Source organism: Lutra lutra, chromosome 12, assembly GCF_902655055.1.
Source record: "Lutra lutra chromosome 12, mLutLut1.2, whole genome shotgun sequence".
Classification (NCBI taxonomy): domain Eukaryota; kingdom Metazoa; phylum Chordata; class Mammalia; order Carnivora; family Mustelidae; genus Lutra; species Lutra lutra.
In genome coordinates, this window is record NC_062289.1 from 38,114,587 (window position 1) to 38,141,007 (window position 26,421).

Here is a 26,421-nt window from a genome sequence, read left to right on the forward strand (position 1 = left end):
GGGTTTTCCCATCTTGATCTCTTCTAAATAAACTTTTCCCATATTATGAAGTGTATACTTTTGGCCCAATATTTTAGCTGGACAGAGAAAGACTGCTAGATGGCAGTAGGTCGTGTTTATTAAATATGACCTTTGAAACTGCAGATGAACCTGTTGGGGCAATATGACATCAAGAGAGGCAGTCACCCAGCTAACATGGGTAAGCCCTCCAATGACTCCTATTGTCTAGATGATGGTGGTGGGATGGTAATACTTGAAATCAGCTAACATCTCTATGGCATTTACCATGTACTAGTCGGTGGTCTAAATGTTAACTCATGTTAACATTATTTCATTTATAATTAGTGATTTCCTCCTTTGTTTCTACAATCTGACTTCTACTCATTGTAAATACCCACCTTATCTCACTACTTCATAAAACCCCTTCCCAACGCCTCCAGAAAAAATCATCACTCCTTCTGAGCTTCCTTACCACTTGGCACATATTTTTATTAAAGAACTTACAAGGGGCCCCTGGGTAGCTTAGCCGGTTAAGGGTCGGACTTTTGCTTTGGACTCAGGTCACTATCTCGATGTGGGATAGAGACACCCCCCAAACCACTGGGCTCCGCTCCTTCAACAAGGAGCCTGCTTCTCCTCTGCCTCTGCTCCTCCCCCTGCTCATACTCTAGTACACTCACACACACTCTTTCTCTCAAATAAATAAAAGGAAGAAAGAAAAAGAGAAAGAAAGAACTCATTACACTATACTGTAATTATTTGTTGTGTCTGGATCATCACATACATTACAAGGGCTGTTTCTTGTGAAGCTTATACGTTGTCTGTAACATCAATAAATGTACAATGAATGGTTGAATAAATAAATGAACAAATGAGTTAGATACATGATTAAAATTATTTGAGATTTTTTTGTTTCTTATGCTCAAGAGAGAACTGCTAAATAAGAATCTGGAAAAATTTATGGTAAAAACAAAAGATGTTTACAGCTTGAGAATAACTCTGAAAATGTATTTAAAATTTCTGGGCTTCATCTTCAAACCACGTTTTAATCAGATGCCCTTTGGCCTGGATACTCAGATGTCACCCAAGGGGTAAAGTGCATTAAAAGGATTTATTTTCAAGGAAAATGCCTAGAAAATGCCATTTCAGACCACTGGGGACAGGGCAGAAATGGCCTAGGGATCCTATCAAGGGCCCAAGGAGCTAATTTTTTTCACGATCAGGAGACATTAGACCTCTTTATGTAACTTAAAGGTAATGCTGTAGAATCTTAAAACCTAATAGCAAAAGAAAAGTGCTCCTTGGTGCTTCTCTATGGATTAATAGTTTACATTAGGATTATTGACGATTTAATCAGAGAGAAATGAATAATGCAACTGAATGTTCCCTTTGTAAATTAGAGCCTTCAGATAACTGAATCCATTGAAATTTGACATGATTTTTATTGGAACAGGTTAAATTCAGGGTCATTGATGGGTCCTTTCAAGCAAAAGGGTTATCTTAGGAAATAACTTCTCATCTTTTCTTTTTTCTTTTTTTCTTTTTTAAAAGATTTTATTGATCTATTCATATGTCAGAGAGAGAGGGAAAGAGCGCACAAGCAGGAGGAGCGGCAGGCAGAGGGAGAAGCAGGCTCCCTTCGAAACAAGGAGCCCATCCCAGGACCCTGGGATTGTTACCTGTAACCTAAGCTGAAGGCAGATGCTTAACCGACTGAGTCACCAAGCAATCTCTTCCCAGCGTTTCTTACTGTAATGTCAACTTGTGCAGCATTAAGCCTTTGTGACCCTAAAGTCTAAGAAGGAAATAAAAATCACGTTTTTATTGCTCCATTCGGTAATATTAAGAGTAACGGGCCTTTTTGAGCCCTTGCTGTGTGCCAGGTACGTTGCTAACTCCATACCATTTTACCTTATTAATTCCTTGCATCATCCTTTTGAGAGGTATTCCATTATTTCCATTTTACAGATGAAGAAACTAAGGCACAGAGAGGTTAAGTCAATTGCCTGGAGTCACAATGTTGCACGGTTATTAGGTGGTACCAAAGCCCTGTATTTAATCCATACAGCACACAGGTTTCTCCTGAATGGGGATGTGGTCCTCTACTCTTTTCACTGTTTCTGAGGCTAAGGGGACAAGTGGGGCTAGTACAGGGCTCATTCCTCTGAGCACTTTTCCATCAGACACTGTTTTTCTCCTTGGTCTACTATGATTGGTCAGGAGGCTGGAGGGCATATCTTTTCCCCAGAACACTTTGCTACCCCAACTCCAATTTGGGTTGTGACCTACTGTTGGGGAATGAGGACTTTATGTAAACTACCTACTCTCCCTGCTATTCAAAGGACTACGTTGTCCAGATATCTCATCTATCGATTTTTTCATGAGTCTCCGCGTGATAACATTTTCAAAGGGACCACATGTTTTGTCTAATGTGGCAAACATTAGACAAAAAGAAGAAAAGAAGGAAAGCCAGAGTCTGGCTTTTGTTTAGGTTTAGTGAGTATCTGGAACTCTTTCCCAAAAGTGCTTTCAGCACAAGTGGTTGGATCATATTTTTTTTTTCACTAGCTCTCAGGTATCTACAAAGAACTATATAATTATATGAATTTCATCTTTGTGGTGAATGTAAGTGAGTAAAGAACTCTGGAACTACCAGAGTACAGATTTGTGCCAGTAACACTGAAAATAACAAATAATCTAATTAAAAATGGGCTGAAGACGTAAACACATTTCTCCAAAGAAGACACACAGATGGCCAACAGACGCATGAAAAGACACTCAGTGTCACTCATCATCAGAGAAATGCAAATCAAAAACTACAAAAAGGTACCTCCTCACACCTGTCAGAATAGCCAAAATCAAAAAGACAAGAAACAACAAGTGTTGGTGAAGATGTTGAGAAAAAGGGACCTTTGTCCACCGTTGGTGGGAATGCAAACTGGCGCAGCCACTGCGGAAAACAATATGGAGCGTCCTCAAAAAGTTAAAATTAGAACTATCCTACGATCTAGTAATCACACTACTGGGTATCTACCCCCCAAATACAAAAACGTTAATTCAAATGGATACATGCACCCTTATGTTTATTGCAGCATTATCTATAATAATCAAGATATAGAAGCAGCCCAGTCCATCGATAGATGAATGGGTAAAGATGTGTTTTTGTGATAAGCACTGGGTGATATACTCAACTAATGAATCCTTGAACACTACATCGAATACTAAAGTTGTACTATATGTTGGCTAATTGAACATAATAATAAAAAATTAAAAATAAAAAAAGGTGTGTTATACATACAATATTATACATAATGGAATATGTTATATATATAATGGAATGTGTTACATATAATGGAATATTATTTAGCCATAAAAAATGAGATCTTGATAATTTGCAATTACATGGCTGGAGTTAGAGAGTATAATGCTACAATAACTAAGTCAATCAGAGAAAGACAAATACCATATGATTTCGCTCGTATGTGGAATTTAAGAAACAAAACAAATGAGCCAAGGGAAAAGGAGAGTCACACAAACCAAGAAACAGACTCTTAACAATAGAGAACTGCTGGTTACCAGAGGGAAGGTGGGGGGGTGGGCATGGGTGAAATAGGTGATGGGGATTACTCATCACTTGTTGTGATGAGTATCAGATATTGTATGAAAGAGCTAAATCACGATCTTGTACACCTGAAACTAATATTACACTCTATGTTAACTATACTGCAATTAAAATAAAAACTTAATAAAAGAATAATAAAAAATAAGATTATGTTTAGCAACTGAATTTTGATAATATTTATACAATTTACAAAGTACTTTTATTAGTATGTTGTAGAAACAGTTTGTGAGGCACACAGAGTAAGCCTTCTTATTAATTCCTATTTTATAGATGAGGAAACAGATGAGGAAATCTCATTACATTACAGGACTTGACAGAGACAGCTGAGCACTCACCTTTTGAGTCCTGGCTGAAATCTCATAGCTCGAACATTCCAGCCCTTGACTTTCCTAACCCCGCTGTGACCCAGCTCTGTGGCTGGTCTCCCGAGGAGGCGGGGAGAATCAGAGGGTAAGAGGGCTACGTAATGCTGTCACGAATTACTGAAAATTTACGTGTGGGAAGCGTAATGGACTTCACAGCTCTGGGTTTGGTTGCTGACAGGCTCACTGATGGAGGGTTTCAGATTTTCCTGTGTCTCTGTCTCTCTCTGTCTCTCCCTTTCTGGAATTGACTTGCTACAGCAACGTATGATTCATTCAATAAATATTTACAGCTCTCTGACCCACTTGCCTGGGGAATTTTCTTCCCCTGATGCCAACCTGGCCCAGCTGGATTCTCACGGTAAATTCTGAGAGGAGGAATGGTAGCTTTGGGTATATTGTTGGCAATTCAGTACTGCCTGGCTCCTTTGCTGACTTAATTGGCATTTTAATTGGGAGCAAAAATTGACGTTATTGTACACATGTTATAAGGAAGGCATTATGCAAGGTATTTGGGGTGAGCAGGAAATGAAAATGCAGTAAAACTTTCCTGAAGGGCTTTTTAGTCTAGTAAAGTCATTTCTAGGCCTAAAAATCATGTGCTGACTCATATTTTTTCCCCTCTCTGAAGCAATATAGATTCTCCAGTGCTCAAAGACACAGTGCATGTATTCATTTATTTAATAAATAGTGGGTGGCTGTTATGTGATCAGGCAACACTCTGCCAATGCCAGCCGGCGGCAATGGAGCCTGAGACCGCTTATCCCCTGTCTTTAAAAATGGGAGAAATGATTTTAAAAGAAACCCAAAAATAAATGAAATGGTACAAGTTATGTTATGCATGAGGAGGCAATAAAGAAAAAAAAAAAAAAACAACCCAAGCCAAACCCCACAAAAAGAACCCAATAAGGGGCTAAGACATGGAAAAGCAGACTTGAAGAGGAGATCTTTTTTTTTTTTTTAAAGATTTTATTTATGTATTTGGCAGAGAGAGAGAGAGATCACAAGTAGGTAGAGAGGCAGGCAGAGAGGGAGGGGTAGGCAGGCTCCCCACTGAGCAGAGAGCTGGATGCGGGGCTCCATCCCAGGACCCTGAGATAATGACCTGAGCTGAAGGTAGAGGCTTAATCCACTGAGCCACCCAGGCGCCTTTTCCAAAGAAGAGATCATTTTAAGCAGAATGTTCAGGAAAGGTGTCTCAGAGCAGTTGACATTTAAACTGAGACATAGTGGGGAAAGGAACTTGTCTTGGGAAAAGAGGGGAGGGGAGGACATCCTGGGGAAGAGCGTTATCTAACATGAACTCAAACCAGCAAAAGCAGAAGGGAAGTTTGGCTGCGTGAGCAGGAAGTCCAGGGAGCGATTACATATCGGGCATGGCCAGAGTCAAAGCCTCAAATGACAAAGGCCACCCCAGTCTTGCTCTCCACCTCATGCCTCTGCTCTCCAGAGTCTGTATGTTTTAAAAAGACGACTCTTGCTGCTCTGGGGAGAATGGGTTAAGGTGTAAGACTTAAACTTCAGTAATTACTTCAGAAACTTCTGGGTGGGATAAGACAGTAGCTAGTATTAGGGAGACAGCAGCTAGATAGAAGAGGACAGACAGAAGGCATTTCATTTTGGGGGAGGGTGTGGTAAAGCCAGTAGGATTTACCAACAGGAAGTGAGAGAAAGGAAGGAGTAAAACACGATTTTTTGAATTTGAGTACTGGATGTCATTTGTGAAGATGGAGGATTATATGTGGGAAGATTTGCAGAGGAATGGTTTAGGGAGGGAAAGTTAGGAGCTCTGTCTTGGCCATGTGAAGTCTGAGCTGCCCAAGAAGCACTCAGACGGAGGTATCAAGGGCCCTGTGGTCCATGGGAGTGTGAAGCCCAGAAGAGCAGCTTGGTGTCAAGGTACACTTTTAGGGTCCTCGGCATGCCGCCACCAGCAAGGACACGACTGTCTGGGGAATGAATGTGGTGAGAGATAGGATCCAGGGAGGGTCCTGAGAAACATCTGCGAGAAGGTTGAGAGTGGACTGAGAAGGGGCGGTGAGGAAGTGGGGAGACCAGGAGAACGCCAGGATGCTGACGTCAAGAAAGTATGTGGTCTCATGGAGTCGGGGATGGACTTGGTCAAAAGCTCCCAGAAGGGAAGGGCAATGCATATGGGGACAAAAGCGTGTGCTTTGACAACTAACTCTAGCAGTTGAACGTGGACTCGAATCTTGCAATGCTGAAAGGCACAAACAAGTTTATAGCTAGAAGGGACAATACTCTCTTGTGGGGCTGTGATTCTCTGGAACCACTTTCAAAACATGGTAACATTTATTACTGCTTTTCCTGCAATGTCTCTGTGTGGGGTGGCAGGGCAGAAACTGTTATTACCACTTCACAGATGAAGAAGTAGAGGTTTAGTGTGGCAAACTTTTATAGCTGTGCATCCCAAATTCCTGCTGTCCCAGGCTGGACCGTGTTTCTCAGTCTCTGGTTCCTGTCCTTGCCGGCTCCACGGCCATATGTCTTATTCTCGACATTGGATTAGAGCAGAAGTGAGGATGCGTCCCTTTCCCGCCAGACTCTTACAGAGTGGGTGGGATTTTCCCATATTCTCTTTCCCTTTCCAAGAGCAAGAAGCAGAGGACTTTGATGCCCTCCTGGATGGAGGAATTTGAAAGCTCAAAGAGATGCGATCTCTGGATCACCATGGGAAGGAAGGCTGCCTGCTCCCTAGGAATGCCGATACCGAACTGTCATGAGCAAGTAGCAGTATTTTATTACCAATGAAATTTTGGTGTTTGTTCTACAGCTAATCTTATCTTAACTAATGGATCTGGGAATATTAAGTGTCTTGTAGAACCTCCCATAGTAAGTTGTGGTGATGTCATCACCAGAACCTACATAACCCCTTGTTAAGTCTGCTGACGGTCTCCACTGCCCAGTGTACCACGGGATGTAGGGACAGAGGATGCTCTGTATAGGAAACTCTAAAACTGGGGAAGTGGATAGTTGCACCAAATGCTCATCTGAAAAATAATGTTTCAGATTTTTGAAATAGATGAAACGAATGGACCCATCCTGGGATCCTTCTCCATCTGTGATGAATACAAAATAGCCTCTATTAGCTGCATAATGTCATGGTTTTTGTGGTCTGAAACTGAAATGCACTCCTAAGAGTAAGCCACCAACAATGTGCATAACACTTTATCCCAGATGGCTCTGTCCTTTGCCAATTTTTTGTGGAAGTCAACAGCTTGTCTGGGAGAATGCCTAAATACCCTTCCCAGGTCAAAGTTCTCCTCCCATAACAACACACTCATGTGTTTTGCTCTAAGAAGAGAACAGCACGGTAAGGAGAGAATCATTCTAGACTAAAGTATAATTAGTGTTTTCTATAAAAAAGGGTGGGGGGAACCCCCGTTCTAACAAAAGTATTCGATTTCATTATCCAAGGGCTGATGATCCCCATTCGTGGATAATGATCAAGAATTTCTCATTACCAGGTTTGGGGTTAGTACTATTTCTGATGTTTTCTTCTGAACTAATTACCAGTCCTTGGAGGAAATGATACCAAAACTTCCACGAGTGGCTCATCATTTTAAAAAACAGTTTCCCTGTTCACTAGTCTCGGTCCGGAACAGCGGTTTCCTGCTCTCTCTTGCACCCAGCAGAGAACCGTTGCTGTCTTGAACCGGGTACCAGGAAAAGAAATTGGAGATTTTCCTTTCAACTCGAACTAACTTGTCATGGGTTTTCCGTGGTAGATTTGGTGACTTGGGGGACATCCTAACAGGACAGGGAGTGGGTTGGTGCACAGAGTGCGGCAGAAGAGTAAATGTGGTGTCCTGGGGCAACTCGAGAAATGTCCTGTCCAGTCCTATAGAGACACATGCTAGTAGTTTCTCCTCCATGCCTCATTCCTCTGCGGTTATAGCTTCTTTTAAGTGCAATGCTGCCTCTTCCCTTCGTTGTATGAGGCAGTTTCCCCTTTGCATGGAGAGGGGTCATGGGCGATGGGCAGTCTGTAAGCCACTCCCCCTCCCCGAGGATGGGGGAGAATGAGGCAGAGCCTCTTGGGACTTGGGTGAGTGGGGATGTATCTCTGAGGTTAGAAATGGAAGCATGGAGTATGGGGAGTTTGTTGGGACAGAAGTTCCCACATCAGAGAGGGTCTACGCAAGCTGAGGTCCCAAAACCTGAAAAGAGTCAGAATGAAGAGGAGATCAAAGATGGGCTCTGAAGTTAATTGTATGGAGTCAAGTGCTCATGAAAGAGGGTTGCCTCCATTTTGACCCCAAGCTTTCTAGTTGGGTTCTTCTTTCCAACTTGTCTCTTGGCTCAGGAGGAAGACCCTAAGAGCAAAGCATTGCCTGGTGGGCACGGAGACTGCCCCCTCAGCGGTAAGGGCTGCCCTGAGCCAGCAAGACCCCGCCCATGCTGGAGTCTAAGGCCTTGACGGATCTGACCTTCACTGCCCACCTGTGAGGACCCACCCACCTTTGCCCCCCCCCCACCCCCCTTCCTTATATAGATCTGGAAGCATTTTTGGACCCTTCTAGTTAAGTCTTTGAGACACTAGCCGCTGTTTTCCTGTCAGCTCCCCTGAAAAAAGTTCCTTTCTTGTCTCACCACACTCGTCTCTCTGCCTTTGGATTCTGTCAGTGGGGAGCCTGCCCAGCCTGGTCTGTCTGCATCCCTGTGCCCCGGGTACACTCAGAAGGAAAAATCGATATAAACAGAGTAGGACCCAGATCTAAGCCACTGCTTAATTACCAAAATTTGCTCTTGCTTATTATTTTTTTTGAATGATAGTTCCTTAAAATAATTTCTTAGAGTTCCTAATTCTCTTTAAACCTTTCTGGTCTTAAATTACTTTGTGTGTGTGTGTGTGTGTGCGTGTGTTGTGTAGATATATCTCCGCATGGGGAGATCTTTCAGGGTTCCAGTATGAGATTCCAAAAAGCATTCTCTCTGCTGCAAAAGGGGCCAAGATTTGCTCTGATGTCCTTGCTTCCTTCTCTGGGCGGTGGGATCACTCTGGGCAGCCAGAAAGCAAAGCACTGGGGCGTTGGGAATGTGCATCCAGCTGGTAGCCGAACTGAAATTCTGATCAAAGGCATGTCTGCTGCTGTTGAAGAAGCCCCAGGAAGCGGGTGGAGGAAGGTCTGCAACAGAGAGATTACAAAGCCCTAGGTGAGGTAGCACTAGAGATTTTGAGATTAAGATTTGAGATTCTTTTGCTGGAGGTGGTATCCAGGAAAGATATGCAATGAAAAGATCATAGTTGTTGTTGTTGTTGTTGTTTTTTTAATCAGTTTAATTCTCTTATCTCTAGATGGCTACATGAGGAATAAAAATTGTTTTATTTATCTTAAGGAAAAAAAAAAAAAAAACCTCAACAAAACCTCTAGTAGTTCCTTCCAATAGTTTGCCTAAAAAAGCTCATTAACCAATGGTACCTGACAGCCCAGAGCACAAGCAGAGGCTGACTTCAAAGCTCAGGCTTATGGATAGGTTGGGCTCACAGGCAAGTGGGGGATGGAGGAAAGGGAGGGGACTTGAAGGGGTTTCTGAAGAGAATTTCTAAGAAAAGAAAGAAAGATAATAGGAAACTGCTGGAGGCACAGGATCAAATCCAAGTGTCCAGGAGGGAAGCTTGGAAAGTTTGTCTCCTAGCCAACCACCTGCCCCTCCCTTGGTTTTTGAAACTATTTACAGTCAAGTTTAATTCAATTTTACTAGGATTTAGGTTAGTGGTGGTTGGGGGGGGGGAGGTTAGTTGTATAGGGGTCTAATTTTACTTTTTGGAGTGGCCATTATCAATACAAAAAACACAAATAGCTTGGATTTACAGATGAGGTCTGTGAGAACAATTTTGGAAGAGACACAAGTTGACTTTCTAGGGTATTTTTTTTCTCCTCAAAATGATACTTAAATGATATTCCTAGTATCTCCTAAGTGAATGCTGTTTTCCTCAAGATTATCCTTTATTCAGTGCTTGAATGTTTATATTTCCTTTAGTAAATACAACACTTACAGTAACAGAAGTAAAAAAAAAAAATTGGCAAAGTCTGAAAGAACATGTTTAGGAAAAGAAGAACCCTTTAAAAAAAAAAAGATTTTATTTATTTGAAAGTCTCAGAGAGAGGGGCAGACTCCCACTGAGCAGGGAGATCTGAGTGGGGCTTGATGCTAGGATCCTGAGATCAGGACCTGAGCCTAAGGCAGATCCTTAAGCAATGAGCCACCCAGGCACCCCATAAAAGAACCCTAATAAAAAAGAAAGTAATGGTCTCATCAGTTCCTTATTGATGTGACTGTCTGAGTTGTGTATTGTCCCCCTTCCCTGTTAATTAGAGACCATCCCTGAGGAAGATGGTGTTGACTGGTTAAAGTTTTCTAGTCCCAAAGATGCATTCAATCTGCATCACCAATGAGGACAAGTCAAGCAAACACTCAGATTTTTTTTTCTTTCATCTTCTCCTGGTATCTTGTTCTGAAAACTGGAGTTTTAGCCAATGTGAAGTTTATCTACAGGTGATTACTTACCACGGCCCAGGCCTTTGAACAGATTAAACCAGAGGAATCCTTATGGCTGTGGTTTGGAGCTTGCTGTTTCCCTTCGTTCAGAAAATCCTGGCTGAGGAACAAGAGGGTACACAGAAGAAGAATTTGGCTTTCAATGAAGCTTCTGGTCTGTAGTCCATTGGATTCATGGAGAAACTTTAGCTTTTATTTAATTCTACCAGACCCAGAGTTTAGTTTGAGTGCACACAAAAAAGTAGAGAATGTATTGGCCAAGAATAAATGTCTTCTAATAACATCAGCTTCTGTTTCCTGTTGGGCTTCATGCTTCATGTAGGAATATTCAGAACTTCTGATAGAAAATGATTTCCATAATGAAATCCTTCATTTAAGGATGTGGTAAACTGGCTTTTAGTTTGCAGTGTACTATTTTTAAAAATTTCAATGAAATTTCGATACATATGATTCTTTGCATTTGTGAAATGAATTATGATGATTCTACCACAAATGCTGAATGAGGTAGTAGAATTATAAACAATGCCTTCTCTATTTTTTTTTTTTTTTTAGATTTTATTTATTTATCTGTGAGAGAGAGAGACAGAGAAAGGGTGATAGAGGGGAGGGTCAGAGGGAGAAACAGGTTCCCCACTGAGCAAGGACCCCCAGCTGCTGGACTCCGGAGAGGCTGGAGGGAGGTGGGATTTGATCCTGTGACTCAGGGATCATGACCTGAGCCTGAGGAAGGTGCTTAATCAACTGAGCCACCCAGACACCCAAATGATGCCTTCTTTAGAGTGCATTTAGCTTCTTTAGAGCTAGTAAAATTTGAGTTGGAAGTAGGTTAATATGAAAAGGGACAAATACATATATTTCACTGAAGCTAGCTATGGATGTCTGTAAAATTGCTTAGAACGGTGCGGTTGCTAAGCATCATATTAATTTTTGTTAGTTTTCCTTCCTTAGTTTGCCTGAAATTATTATTTCTTATACTTTTTGAAAATAATTTTTTATTAACATATAATGTATTATTAGCCCCAGGGGTACAGGTCTGTGAATCACCAGGTTTACACACCTCACAGCCCTCACCAGAGCACATACCCTCTCCAATGTCCATAACCCAGCCACCCTCTCCCTACCCCCCTTATTTCTTATACTTTACATGTTAGACTATTTTATCAAGTTTGCTGAGGCTGGTTAGTGCAAGTAAGAGAGAAAGCAACGTTTTCCCAATATAAATAAGTAGGTGAAGAAATAAGCAAATAAGTAAAAAAGTGAGTGAGTGGGAGCGCCTGGGGGGCTGAGTTGGTTGAGCGTGTCTGCCTTCGGCTCACAGCTCATGGATTATGTGACGGGCCGGCTGGGAAAACCGGGGCTCCGAAATGGCGGATTTTCCCACCAACCCTATCCAAGATGGCGGACTTTCCCGCCAACTTCATTGCGGCCTCCACCTCTCAGGAAATTGAAACTTTCCACCCAGGAACTTCCCAGCTGGGAACTGCCCATCACGGACTCTCCCCGCCACATACCCTCCGATCACCACACACCTTGCTATATATGGACGCGAGGCCATGCCCTACCTTGACCAGATACAAGGCCCTCGCCAACTCCCTCCCAGCGCGACTTCCCTGACTCTCTCTCTCTCTCTCTTTCTGTGAGTGACGGAACCTCGCCCGAGGGTGCTTGCATTAAAGTTCATCTCTCGGATCCATTTGCCTCGTAGCCTTTCTTACTATCGCTGCGGGAGCAACCTAACATGATCCCAGGGTCCTGGGGATCCAGTCCTGGTCCAGCTCCCTGCTCAGCAGGGAGACTGCTTCTCCCTTTCCCTAACCCCTACTCATGTTCTCTCTCTCGATCTCTCGCTCAAATAAATGAATAAAATCTTTAAAAAAGGGGGGGGAGTGAGTGAATAAATGCATGAATAAATAAATAGAAATTATACTGAGAATGACTTCTTCAGATAATTCTTGGAGTGATTGGAGTCTCATACTCTGAATGGGTAAGGAGCCCCCGTCTGACACAAGGTAGCTGTTTGAACTTGAAGAAGAAATGTGTTCTTCCCTAAGCCTCAACAAGCAGTATATAATATATCCAGCTCCACTAGGTGGTTTACAAATGTATTATTTCTCTTTCCTGTTGCTCTTACAGCCCACACCGCTTAAGTGGTCATTAGATAAGTTACAAGGAGATAGGGGCTTGGATCACAATCCTGCCACCTGGATAGATAGCATAGCTGTTAGGAAATGTCCTTGTTTTTCCAAGACTCCGTTTTCTCATCTATAAAATGGAGATGATGAAAACCCCTCGTCAGGATGGTCCTGCTGATCAAGCCTGACAATGGTTTCAGGGGGACCTTGAAAGGCAAAGAGTTCCAGAGATAGGAGGCACCATCGGGGGCCGTAACTGTCCCTTTTTCACAAAGACAAAATGTGAAGGCGTGACATTTGGCATTAAGTCCAGTAGGTTACTTTTGTTACAGATTTGGAGGTCATGGAAACCTGGTAGTGAATGCCACTTTATGCTTACCTCATTTCTCTCTCCCTCTTTTTAAAAAATTTTATTTATTTATTTGAGAGAGAGTGAGAGAGAGCACGAGAAGGGAGAAGGTCAGAAGGAGGAGCAGACTCCCTGTGGAGCTGGAACCTGACGCGGGACTTGATTACGGGACTCGATCGTGGGACTCCGAGATTGTGACCTGAGCCAAAGGCATATGCTTAACCGGCTGAGCCACCCAGGCATCCCTGACATCATTTCTCTTAACGATGTACTAAGCTGATCAAAGCAAATGATTAGAAAGAGAATTATGTTATAGAAATAACAATTAAGATAGTAGTGCACAACTTTGAATCCAATTCTCCTCCTTGGGGTTAAAAACCAGCAAAAAACAAAACATAGAAAACCCCTTGTGAGAGGATAAGGAAGAGTAAGGAATATGTACCCAGTGTTTAAATGCTTCTACAACAGAGCCGTGAAACCCTGGTGTGGAAGCTTAACAAAGGCGGGGAGGTGACAGACACGACCAGACAGGGTTCTCACTGTGGTGACCCACGCGTCCGCACTTAGGTACTTACCTGTGTAAACATCTGAGATATTTACTCGGCTCTGTAAGAGAATTTGAGGACTGTTTTAACTATTAGGTGGGAAGGAGAGCGGAAAGCCCACTGGTTCCATCCACTTATATAAATTGTTGTTCAGCCTAGGAGACAGAGAAATAACTGATAAACACCAATTAGAAAAAACGAACCCTCCGATGAACTAATGAAATGGGTCAATCCTCCGCTTCCCCCAGTGGCTCCCTTGGAGGACAGCCTTGCAGAACGCCCAATTTAAGCTACTGTTTCCCAACCAGTAGAAAACCCAAGCGCTTCCCTCATCAGACTACCCTGGGCTTGGCCTGCGCATTCCCAGTTTTCTACGCCACTCCTCTGTAGTTAGAATAAACAAGGATTTCCAGAGCAACCAGCCAGGAGGGGAGAGATGGCTTGTTTTCAAACCCAAAAAGGACGCTCACCGTGCTTGTGGAGGGAACTGGGGTTGGGTGCGGCGAGAGAGCCTATGCTCAGAGGTCCAGGATCTGGCGCAGAAACACTGTGACCATTGTCTTTAGAGGCAACAAAAGGGGTTGTTGAAAAACCAAGCTTTAATATAAAGCCAAAAATCTGTGCTTGTCATTTTGTGTTTATTTGGCATTCAAGTATGGCAGTCATTCTCAGCTCTCGCTGCTGGTTACATTTAAAGGAAGGCCCGTCGCCACGGAATGGGAGCCAGCTTCCAGTATCTCACTCTTAAAAAAAACAAAACCAAAATCCCACTATTGTTTCCACTCCTATGTCCTTTGAGTTCCTATCTGAACCTTCGGGGCTGGTGAGTGACAGGTCAGTGGGCTCCACACACCAGAGCCTGCTAACCCTTCTGGACAGTTCTTTGATAACTAGATACACATTTGTGTTTGCTTGGAGGAGGGGGATGCATTCCTTTGCCATTAGGTCAGATTTTCCTGTGCACACACACTCTCTCTCTCTCTTTCTCTCTTTAGTGGTTCTAGTTGGGTAGTTCTTGTCAATTGGCAGGAGGAGGGGACTGTAATCATTGTGTAGTTTGTTCCAGCGTCCTGGTTAACAGTGACATTGGGCCTCTGGCTTACGGGAAACCAAGTTAACCTAATCTTGAACATCAGAGGAACTTGGTGGAATTAGGGTTATGTAACTGCTGGGCAGAATGGAAGCTGGCAGGCAGGGTGATGGAGGGGTGTGGGTAATTTGCCAAGAGGCAATGGTCACTTCTCTGTTAATCGGTGTTTGCAGAACAGACTCATTTTTCCTATGGTGATCCATTTAAGAACAGCCTCGTTCATTAAAGTGAGCCAATGTCGCTGACTTCGTAGAACAGGGGAAGGGAACGGATGACAGAAAATTCTCTGAATGTAAAAATGAACTCAGATCAACCTTACATGCCAATGGTGAATCACAGTTTTTCACAGTTTTTTTCATTCATATTACTTTGAATGACTATATAGCTATATTTATAGTTTATCATATTACTTTATTTGATCATCACAATAAATCTGTAAAGAACGAAAATAGGCACCTGCACTCTCCATGTTGAGGAGAAGTTAAGGGATTAGCCCGGGGCCCAAGAAGCTGGCCTGCCAACCAGATCCTCTGATTAGGAAAGCCATCTTCTTTTTCAGTGTAACAGCTGACTTCACGGAATATTGACCCGTAGCCAAAACTTAATGATTCAAGAGTTAAAATACAATAAAATGATAAAAACATGTCATCCTTTGAAAAATCCTCAAGGTACATTCTAATTCTGCAACTCACCCAAGTTCTGACCAGAAAAAGAACAAATGCTGGGGATTGTCATTGCTTCTTCCTGTGGGCGCAACAAGGAGCACCCTGTACCCCCCCATTCAGGCCCCTTATTTTGGTTGTTAAAACCTGATTTTCAGGGACACCTGGATGGTTTCGTCAGTTAAGCATCTGTCTTCAGCTCAGGTCATGATCCCAGGGTCCTGGAATTGAGTCCTGCATCAGGCTCCTTGCTCAGCAGGGAGCCTGCTTCTCCCTCTGTCTGCTCCTTCCCCTGCTTGTGTTCTCACTCTGACAAGTAAATAAATAAAATCTTTAGAAAACAAACAAACAAACCTGATTTTCACTTGACTTCAGTGGAGCCCTTCACTTAATTCTGTCTTGAATTAATCTAGGATGTCTTATCCCTCAAACCTTACATTCAAAGATGACCCAAATGATGTCATCTCCTTTCATCCATGTTAAAAATGTTCACTATAATGGATCATCTCAGGCTAAGTGCTATTGGAGTTCTGGCCTAGGGAACCTACTCAAAATCCTTTCTTTCTTTCTTTCTTTCTTTCTTTCTTTCTTTCTTTCTTTCTTTTTTTCTTTCTTTCTTTTCTTCTTCCTCTCTCTCTTTCTTTCTTCTTTCTTTATTCCTTTCTTTCTTAGATTTTATTTATTTGTAGGAGACAGGGGGAGAGAGAGAGAGAGTGCACAAGCAGGGGGAGAAGCAGGCTCTCTGCTTGCAGGACTCAATCCCAGGACCCTGCGACCATGACCTGAGCTGAAGGCAGCCGCTTAACTGACTGAGTCACCCAAGTGTCCCTCAAAATCCTTTCTTAACCAAATTTCAGAAGACCCAATGAAAGCTGAAGAATGTAACTATAGGATCTTATGAAATTCCAATCAGTCCACCAGATGGTTAAAGCATAGCTATTCTGTGAATAACAACCTTGATCTATAAAGGAAAAGCCTGGTGACTCCTTGTATCTTGAAGAAATTAGTTATTCCATAAGTATTCATTCATGGTGAACAACATGACTGGATTATTTCTCTTTGGGGTTTTATTTTCCCTAACACCTTTACAAACTGATATTTTGTAGAATATTGAATATAAATATTTAAGAGACTCAGTAAAACTCTGGTTCTGAGCACTTCCTGTTTCCAAAGTTGTGTTTGTTTTCCAGTGAGAATGCATGGTTATCCATTTTCAAACTCTGGTTTGCGTGGATTTTAAACAAGGCTCCCCTGGAGGTACGAATGCCAGGGCAAGAATTAACCAGATTGTAATCTTTGCGCCTGGCAGTCTGACATCACTTGTAAGCTCTGCCAAAATTCCTTTGGAAGCAGATGTTCCTAGAGGGGGAAATGGGAATCATTTAACCTCTTATATTTGTTGATTAAAAGCTGATTCATGGGAAATACAAGAACTTAGGTTACGATTACAAACAATTCACTAGAGATATACCTTTTCAGAGAGAAAAAACATGGTTACTTCTTTTAAAACATTTTTTCCTCTCTCCCAGAATTTCTCATGTTTTAGTTCATACTTTTCCACCTACTCAGTGTCAGAGAGGACTTCCCATGCATTTGTCCCCTTCCCATTGCAATAGCTTCCGTGTCAGCATGTAGGTAATTTATAGATTTTAGTAATTTTCCAATTGTTAGTCTAACATCCAAATGTTCACTTCAGGGGGTGCCTGGGTGGCTCATTTGGTAAAGTGACAGACTCCTGATTTTGGCTCAGGTCATGATCTCAGGGTTGTGGGATTGAGCCCCAGGTGGGACTCTGGACTCAGTGTGGAGCCTGCTTAAGATTCTCTCTCCGTCAGCCCCTCCCCTCCCACTCACATTCTGCAAACACACAGGGGCGAACTCTCTCTCCCAAAGAAAACAAAAACAAAATATAAACTTCAAGACCTCTTTCTTATATTTGTATATTGTCTCTTTAAGGGAAAAAAGAAAAAAGTGGTCCACAGGACCAAGTTTGTTGGTAACTTAAAAGCAAGGAATATAGTGGGGTCCATGGCAACACTGAGTATAATGGCCTTTGGTTACTACCATGAGTGAGTGTGTATTGATACATGTATCAGGTGAATATTACCTCTCATTTAAAAAAAAAAAAATCAAGATTTTTAGTGGTTTTTTTTTTTTTTTTTTTTTTTTTGCTTTCAAGGAACACATGCAATTTGGAACATAAAGCTGAGTGAAACTGATGGAAGACTAATTTGTACTTGTCTAAAGCTCCAGCCAGTTACGATTTATGTTTTGGCAGTTCCCATTTCTTCATTGGCAGTTACCATTAAGCTGAATGAGTAATCAACTACTGGTAGGGATGTAAGTTCATCCAGAGGTGAACTCTTTAGGCAACTGCTGAAGCGTCTTACCCAGGAAGTCTTGGGGACCTTTTGTGTAATTTGTGGTGTGTTCTGTAGTTTTTTCTGCGTTATTAGAATTTGCTTGTTATGTATTTCAAAACTTGAAATATGTTAGAACAACTTTCCTCCAGAAATTGCAGGATAGGGGAATTCTATAATGCCATATATAAATCCCACTAAATGTTAGTAGCTATTCCAGAAATATCAAGCTAGTACTCTTTCTTTTTTTAACTTGAGAACACAAGCCTTTATAGCATGTATCTGATTTAATAAATGGAAAGATCTCTATAGATGCTCCCTCTTTAGAGTTCAAGCTTATATGTTTATTTCCAGAGTCTGTTCCAACACCCCATTGATGTTACGGTGGAAAGAATGAGCACTGGGTAGAAGAACAAAATGGAGAAAACAGGGCTGAGACTAAGCTCCTCTCTCTGAGTTCATGTCTGAAAATATTGATTTGCTCTTAGATGAACCAAATGCTGCTCTCTCTTCAAAGAAGTGGGAGGGCAAGTTAGTGCCTGCTCCAAATTTCTGAGGTAGCTTCAAGAATAAATTGATTAACACAGTCAATCACAGTTGCTGTTTTTTAAAGCTTAATATCAGTTATGCCAAAATTCAGGATCACAGGCTCTCTTTAGCACCCTTGAGTTTTTCTTTAAAGATTTTTCTTTCTTTCTTTCTTTCTTTTTTAAATTTTTTTATTTGACAGACAGAGATCACAAGCAGGCAGAGAGGCAGGCAGAGAGAGAGGGCAAAGCAGGCTCCCCGCTGAGCAGAGAGCTGGATGTGGGGCTTGATCCCAGGACCCTGGGATCATGACCCAAGCCGAAGGCAGAGGCTTTAACCCACTGAGCCACCCAGGTGCCCCAGCATCCCTTGAGTTTTGAAAACTCTCTTTAACATCAAGATATTTAAATGATCCTTATCTATAGGTCATCTCATTTTTTAGAAACCCAAAAGTGAACCCACAGATCATTTCAGATACCCCAAGGGAATCCTGCAGCTAATCCCACCCTGGCAGAACATCAGAATTAAACCTTTGATTACAAAGATACATCCATGGTAGAATAAGCATTTTCTGTCCTCCAAATACCCTGCTCTAGAGTATTCTCTTACTTAGTTTACGATGCAGAATTTGCCCGAGATTTGCTGCCTGCCTGAGTGCCCAAGTATCTCCTTACTTGCTGTCTTGGGTGACCAGTTGCTCTGATTTGACTGGGACTGAGGCATTTCTCAGGACTCTGGGCTTTTTGTGCTAAAACTGGGTCAGTCTCAGGCAAAGCGCTGAATCACTTTCTGAGCAAAGTCCTGGCTGTGTTATCAGGTATCTTTACAGCCTGGAGGTCAGCGTACAAATCAGCATCCCCACATCTGAGAAAAAGTAGCATTACTACATAGTAATGTACTATGGGGGGGGGGTCTCCTCAACCTCCCCATTCTAGTGCTTACCAGGGTCCATTCCAAATAGATTTTCATCTCTTCCAAAGCTTCCATTCAAAATTCTGGGTCTGACTACTGATATTTCCAAGAGTGGCCTGAGGAATGATGCATCCTCCTCATTTTTTCTATTTCTTCTATATTTATTGCTCAAGCACTTTGCACCAGGCATCCGGTTAAATGACGTAAATGAGGGCAGACCCTGCTCACCACAGGCATAGAGTCTGGTAAAGCAAATATGTAAACCAGCTATTATTTACAAAGCTTTGTCCCTTCGTCAGGCCCAGCCAAGACAAAGCTATCATCCTGGAATAAATTCTGTCCGCTTCACACTCCTCACCGTTACAGACTTGCAATTTAGCATTATGCTAATTGGTCATATGAAGAATGACTTTGTGCTTTTTTTTTTTTTAAGAAAAAAAAAGTGAAGACGGTCTCTTACACTGTGCAGTCTAATTAATACAGAGACCTTCACAATGGCTGGAAAAACATTTCTGTGCCCTTGAACAAGTGTGCTTGTTTGTGGTGGACAGTGGGAGTTGGAAGCAGGTTTTAGTACCTCTTCTTAGCGTTGTAGGTTTTCTGGTAACATTATACTGTTCCTATTATCTAATTAAAATATTTGGATCTCTTTTTATCAAGGAGGGTTCTTGGCTCTCTTTGTAATAGAGGGGAAATACTTCTCTTTTTTCATATACTAACCCTCCCAAGGGAGCATTTTTTAAAAGACTATAAAGTATTTCGTTTTTCAGAGGACCATTGTTCCCAAATTGGCTGTGAACCAGGGAAAAGGTTCTTACCCTAAGCTGCTTCAGTGTCCTACCACCAGACCTGCCCCATTATTCCTGACTTTTGCTATGAAGTCTTAGGGAAATATTTGTAGCGGGGGTAGAGGGGCATGGGTAGCATTGGTTTATGGTCTATTTCACAGCCTTACTTCAGAATCTGACATCTTAGAAAAATTTGGTACTAAAAATTCTCTATTTACCTATCCCTACCCTCCCAGTTCTCCTTTACTACCTTAAATAATGTGTAAAACAAAAAGTATTCAGGTTTAATATATGTTGCTAGGGCAACCAGGGAGAGCCACAGGAATTAAACTAAAGCCAAGGAACTGAGCACAGCTTCTTGGGTAAATCTTAGTCTTGGCTGATGCCAGATCTAGCAGGAATGAGTTGAAGTCTATTTAGCCCTGGATGGAGGAAGAAGCCTGTTTTCTGAAACTCCTCCTAGAAGCACACCATCTTGTCATAGTGGGAAATTGCTTGTGTGTCCCTTCTGTTTCTTGTTTCATGGAATGCCCAGTCTTTTTCCCATATTGGCCTTCTCTGCAGACGTTTTCACAACAAAGACAACTCTCTAGGTCATCTTTCTGGATGACTAAGCCGTCCCGAAATGGGTATCGTGAGGATTAAATGGAGATAGGACAGGTTTTTGAGAGTTACAAAGAATTATATAAATGTTAGTTATTTTTTCCCAATATTTGGAATTTGGGAAGAAAGAAGGGTAAGAGGAGGGGAAGAAAGGAGAGATGCTACATTTTTGACCTTGAGTTGACCTGAGGTGGTGCTGGAAGGAGGGAAACGTCACACAGGCAGTGAAACATGGTCCTGCTGGGTATTCTAACTACTTGTCAAGTTTGCCTCGAAATGGTCATAAAAATGGAAATCCTTCCTAAAGAGACATTTATTTTGTTGTTGTTAAGAAAATGAAAAAGGGGGGCGCCTGGGTGGCTCAGTGGGTTAAGCCTCTACCTTCAGCTCAGGTCGTGATCTCAGGGTCCTGGGATCGAGCCCTACATCGGGCTCTCTGCACAGCAGGGAGCCTGCTTCCCCCTCACTCTCTGCCTCCTTCTCTGCCTACTTGTTGTGATCTCTTTCTCTGTTGAATAAATAAATAAAATCTTAAATAAAAAAAAAAAAGAACATGTGTTTCCTGAATACAGGTCTCAACCTTGACCTCTGTTAAAAAAAAGAAAGAAAGAAAGAAAGAAAATGAAAAAGGGGGCACCTGGGTGGTTTAGTTGGTTAAGCATCTGACTCTTGATCTCAGCTGAGTCTTGATCTCAGGATTGTGAGTTCAAGCCCCTATGTTAGGTTCCATGCTGAGTGTGGAGCCTACTTAAAACAAAACAAAACAACCAAAAAACATTAAAAATAACAACAACAAGATAGTTAAGAAGTTAAGTGGAGAAGAGTCAAATCTGGTATGTTTTACAAAAGGGCCAAATGTATACAAGTTTTCTATCAATTAGGAAAGCAATTTAACTTCATGAAAACTCACTTTGAGGTAGAAAGACACATTACTTTTGAATTTTATCGACTATTTCAATCATAAAAGTAGGTCATGTTTATTCTAGATTACACAGAAAATACAGATGGAAGTTTGTTAAAAAAATCCATCATCTGAGGGCAATCACTGTTATCACCTTAAAGTATTGCCTACCATTTTTCTTAAAACCAAAATTATGTTCACTTGGTCACTCGTCATTCTTCCTAAATTCCCTTTATTGGAAACAACTAATTTCATACTTTTTTTACTCTTTCGGTATTTACCTCTAAATAATATGTATGTGTATATTCTTATTTTTCCGTTTCAGGTATTATCTAGCCTCCCCCCATGGAAGATGAAAAGTTAGCTTTCCCCCTCTACAATGTAGATGTACACATCATCCCAAAATGGTTAGGTGGGACTTTGGTTGATTGTTATTCTGTGTTTACATATGTTACTGTATGTATTACATTTTTACTGTATTGTAACTGTATGTTACTGTATGGGATTTAAAGGTGAGATTCAAAGTTGAACTATACGGCATGCTATGATTAATTTTCACTTGGCAATTAATGATGATCTTGATCTTCTTATTTATTTTTTAGGTGTAAATGGGTAGATCCAAGTTTTGTCAGCATGGAAGCTATACAGTATTGAAAAACCACTACAAAATAGAATACAAATCACATATTTTCAAAAGGTGGAAGGAGCCAGGATTCCTAAATCAGTATTTGGAGGAAAGTCACATACATATCAGGTACTTTCCTTTTGGGCTTTATGTTATACACAATTGTTATTCTATATGGGTTTGATTGTTTTAGCAGCTAGCATGGTATTATTTAATTTCTCATCATAGTCCATCCCTTATCTAAGGTGCTATTTTTTTCCTCTTTGTTTTGGTCTCTATCGCTCACAGTAAAGGCTTTTCTCAGGTGTCCGGTTATACTAGGTTGTCTGCTCATTTGTAAGAGTCAGGGTCTAAAGAGCTAATTAGTAGTCTTAGCGTATGACCTTTGCTGTAGGGTATTCTGGTTGGCCCCATGTCAATATTTTTAGGGATTTTTGGGGGAGGGAGGGAGTTAGTAGATTTCCCAGAAAGGGCTCTTTCAACTTTTATCTGAAGAGTGAATTCCTGGCTGCTGGTGTTCTGAGCATTGAGTGGAGAAAGCCAGCTGGAGGGTCTCAGAATTTGGTGTTTATAAGATCACTGAATCCCTGTAGTATAACAATAGTTTAACTTCTAGTTTTTACATTCCTAATGATGTTGACAGATTTCCTTATATATATATATTTTTTTAAGTTAAATATATTTTTGTGTGAGTGTTCTGCCCCCATTTTGAGAGCAAGGATGGTAAAGTTCACAAGGGAAAAAGTGAAAGGAGCTGACACAAGCTGAGGTTCCAGCATGTTCTGGAACCTTCCTGGGTGCTTTACATGCATTGTCTTCTTAAATTTGGCTCTCAAAACTACCCACACAGAATGTCAGACAAATACACATTGCTATAAAATGGGAGAGCCACTTTTTAAATTTTATTTTTACACATCCAGAGAGCAGGAGATGTGTTTTATAATTTAGCCTTTCTTCCTCAGAAATATAACTAGACAGATGAATTTCCAAAATCATTAAACAAAACAGTCCTCTTCCAAAAATAACAATTTTTTAAAAAGCCATTTTGAAGTGTCAATAAGGAAACACTTTCTGTCTTAACTTGGTTGTTATCAAATGCCTCTCACAGTAGGTAAGTTGTCAGTGTTGTCTTTGTGGGTTGATCTCTCCAAGTGGGAAAGAAGGTAGGGAGCTGGCCCACAAGGGAGTGTAGGGATGGAAATCAGGGTCAACCTGTGGATTTATTATGCCACACAACAAATCCCCTAATGCTCTGAGAGGAAAAACAAGCATGGGTTTCCACTTAGTGTTTCTCAAGATTTCATTGAAAACACAGGTTAGGTTAATTCAATTCAACACATGTGTGATGAGCAAGTTGCTTATGCTTATCTTACCTGACCTATCAGAGGCACTCAACACATTTGATGATGCCTTCCACCTTGAAACACTTTTCGTCATTGGGCATCCAGGATACCACAGCTGCTGATACTCCTCTACCTCTCTGACCACCCCTTCTCAGTCTCCTTTATCACTTTCGGGCTGACAACTCCAAGATGTATAGATCTGATCTAGACTTCTTTGATTTAGACCACAATATAATAAAATGTTTGAAAACCAAAGACTAAGAGAGCATCTTGAAAGCTGCAAGAGAGAAGTGACTGTTATGTACAAGGGTGCTTTAATAAGATTAACAATTTCTCATCAGAAACCACGGAAGACAAAGGGCAGTGCAATGACATATTTAAAGTGCTGAAAGAAGAAAAAAAACCCATCAGCAAGAACTTGATATCTGATAACATTGTTTTTCAAAAATGAGGAAGAAATTGAAATTTAAAAAAAAAGATTTTAATTATTTATTTGACAGACAGAGATCACAAGTAGGCAGAGAGGCAGGCAGGGGGGGGGGGGGGAGCAGACTCCCTGGTGAGCAGAGAGCCTGATGCTGGGCTGGATCCCCAGACCCTAAGATCATGACCTGAGCTGAAGGCAGAGGCTTAACCCACTGAGCCACCCAGGTGCCCCAGAAATTAAAATATTAAGACAAGATAAACAAAAGCTAAGGGAGTTCATTAGCAGTAGACCTGTCCTGCAAGAAATGCTCAAGCGAGTCCTAAATTTAAGTGAAAGGACATTACATGGTACTCAATGCAGTTTGAAGAACTAAAGATCTTGGGTAAGGTTTACTAAAGAAACTGAAAAATGTTTTGTGTGATATAATGGAGAATTTATCTGGTCTTTGTTCCTAGCTCCCAGCGGAGCTTAACCCGACCCCACCCCAGTTTCCTGCTGGTATGTCTTTGTTATGGTAATGAGGCAACACTCTGGGGGATTGCTTCAGGATGCGGGCTGGTTACCAGAAAGATCAACCATGTGATTAGATGACTGGAACTTTGGACCAGCCCTACCTCTAGGAAGGGGACATGAACTGGAGATCGAGGTCAATTGGTTTAATCAGTTATACCTACATAATGCAGTCCTGATATAATCTCTGCACACGGAAGCTTCCTGCTTTGTGAACACGGGATAATGATGTGCTCATATTCCACAAAAGGAGGGCATCAATGCTCTGTATCCGCCTCCCTCCTCCCTTCTTCCAGACCTTGCCCTATGTATCTCTTCATTTGGCTGTTCCTGATCTGCATCCTTTATAATACAACTATAAGAGAAAATACAGTGCTGTCAGTAAATTCTGTGAGTTGCTATAACAAATCATCAAAACTGAGGGGGTTGTGGAAATCCCTGAATTTATAGCCGGTCAGTCAGAAGTGTGGGTAGCCCCCAAGACTTGTGACTGCCTTTGGAAGAGGGGGCAATCTTGTGGAGAACTTTACCCTTAACTTGTGGGCTGTATGCTAACTCTGGGTAGTTAGTGTCAGAACTGAATTACAATATACCCACTTGGGATGGAAATGGAACACATTATGTTTTGATTTGTGACACCACTTTGAATTTCCTCTGTGATTTGAAAGATGCATAAAATTCATGATAAATCTATGCTATTTGGCACACAATGTATAAAAATGAGGACAGATCCAGGCAAACGAACATTCTTTATTACCATGAAGTGTTGGTTCTACATACCAGATGACTGAAACTGAGTGTGTAGAGAACTCCCTCAGCCTAGAGCCACCACACCTGAGCACATACCTTTCTTGTAACCCTCTTGACCTACTCTCACTCACCCCACTGATGGCAAGGAAAGGTATTTGCCCAGGAAAAGAATTCCAAGGGAAGCAAAAGTGAGTTTCTCTTTGAGGTCTAGAACAGAGAGCTGGTTTAATTGGTCCTTCCCAGATATTTTCAGGGAGTATCTGTTCTCAAGCAAGAGCAGCCATGAAGAGACTTCCGGAAGAATGGAATGCCAGAGAAACTGTTTACCTACTGCCATTTGTGTTCCAACAAATGTTCTTGCCTAAGACTTACCCTTAGCAGCCTTCCTCCTTAGGAAAAGCCATCTGCACGAGACAGCAGCTCCAGAGATGGAGAACATGCATGGCCTGCATTCATGCTCCACTTGCAGTTACTAAACCAATAAACATTGGGAAGAGGATGAGGTATTGTCATTACTTACCCTGACTCATAAGCCACTGATATTTTTATTAGGTTTTCATTAAAATAAAACACACACACACATATTTTCCAATACTCTGTGGCATACTAATGTTACTGAGTATCTCTTCAGGCAAAAAGAGAATCCTTTGTTTACTGAAGGCATAGAAAATTAACACTGTTAGACATGCCCTTCAAAGATGTTGGCCAATTCCAGTAGCCTTGTTACTGAATCAAAGAAGCTGCCCAACCCTGGTGTTTCTTCTCCATCTACCCATTCTCCCATTTACTCTATTTATGTCATGAAACCCGGGAAAATTAGAATAACATGATGAATGAAATAAAAATATCCTCCCCAATTCCATGATTTAGAGCATCACCATTTTGGTGTATTTTTTCCTACACACACACATACCCAAATATTCATCAAATTGGTACTATTCTTACACTCTCTAATAATCTGATTTTTTTTTTTTGCTTGACTTATGCAAATATCTTCCATGTTGAGATATATATCTCTTTCTCAACCAAGGCTTCTTAGTATTCCAGCCTAGCATATCATGCCATAAGTAGTTTAAGTGTTCCTTTATTAGTGTCCATTATGCCCTTTCTAATACTATAGACAAGTCTGCATGAACATCCTTGTTTATATATCTTTAGGGTCTCAAAAGTGGAGATGGCCCCATCACAACATAGTGTCCCAGCAGAGTCCATGGCAGCAGAGTCTCAGACGGCAGAATTCCAGGTTTCCAAGGTGCCCAGAGAACCTCTTCCTGGGTGTTGGTGTCTCGTAGCTAACGTGTGCTGTTGGGATGATGAATCTGAAATGTTGCCAGCTTCTTCTTACCACACTTGGCCTTGTCCCAACTCTGCAAATCTGCCCTTTTGG

The 26,421-nt window shown here is 41.6% G+C and overlaps 1 long non-coding RNA gene across 1 annotated transcript; it reads right to left on the minus strand.

Moving 5' to 3' along the window:
- Nucleotides 1-7,480: 7,480 nt before the first annotated feature.
- LOC125082274 (uncharacterized) lies at nucleotides 7,481-14,499 on the minus strand. The gene is made up of 4 exons (XR_007121940.1): nucleotides 14,006-14,499; nucleotides 13,566-13,690; nucleotides 10,519-10,609; nucleotides 7,481-9,134 (listed from the first exon to the last, which is right to left on the minus strand). It is a non-coding gene; the product is annotated as an uncharacterized LOC125082274 (long non-coding RNA).
- Nucleotides 14,500-26,421: the final 11,922 nt, after the last annotated feature.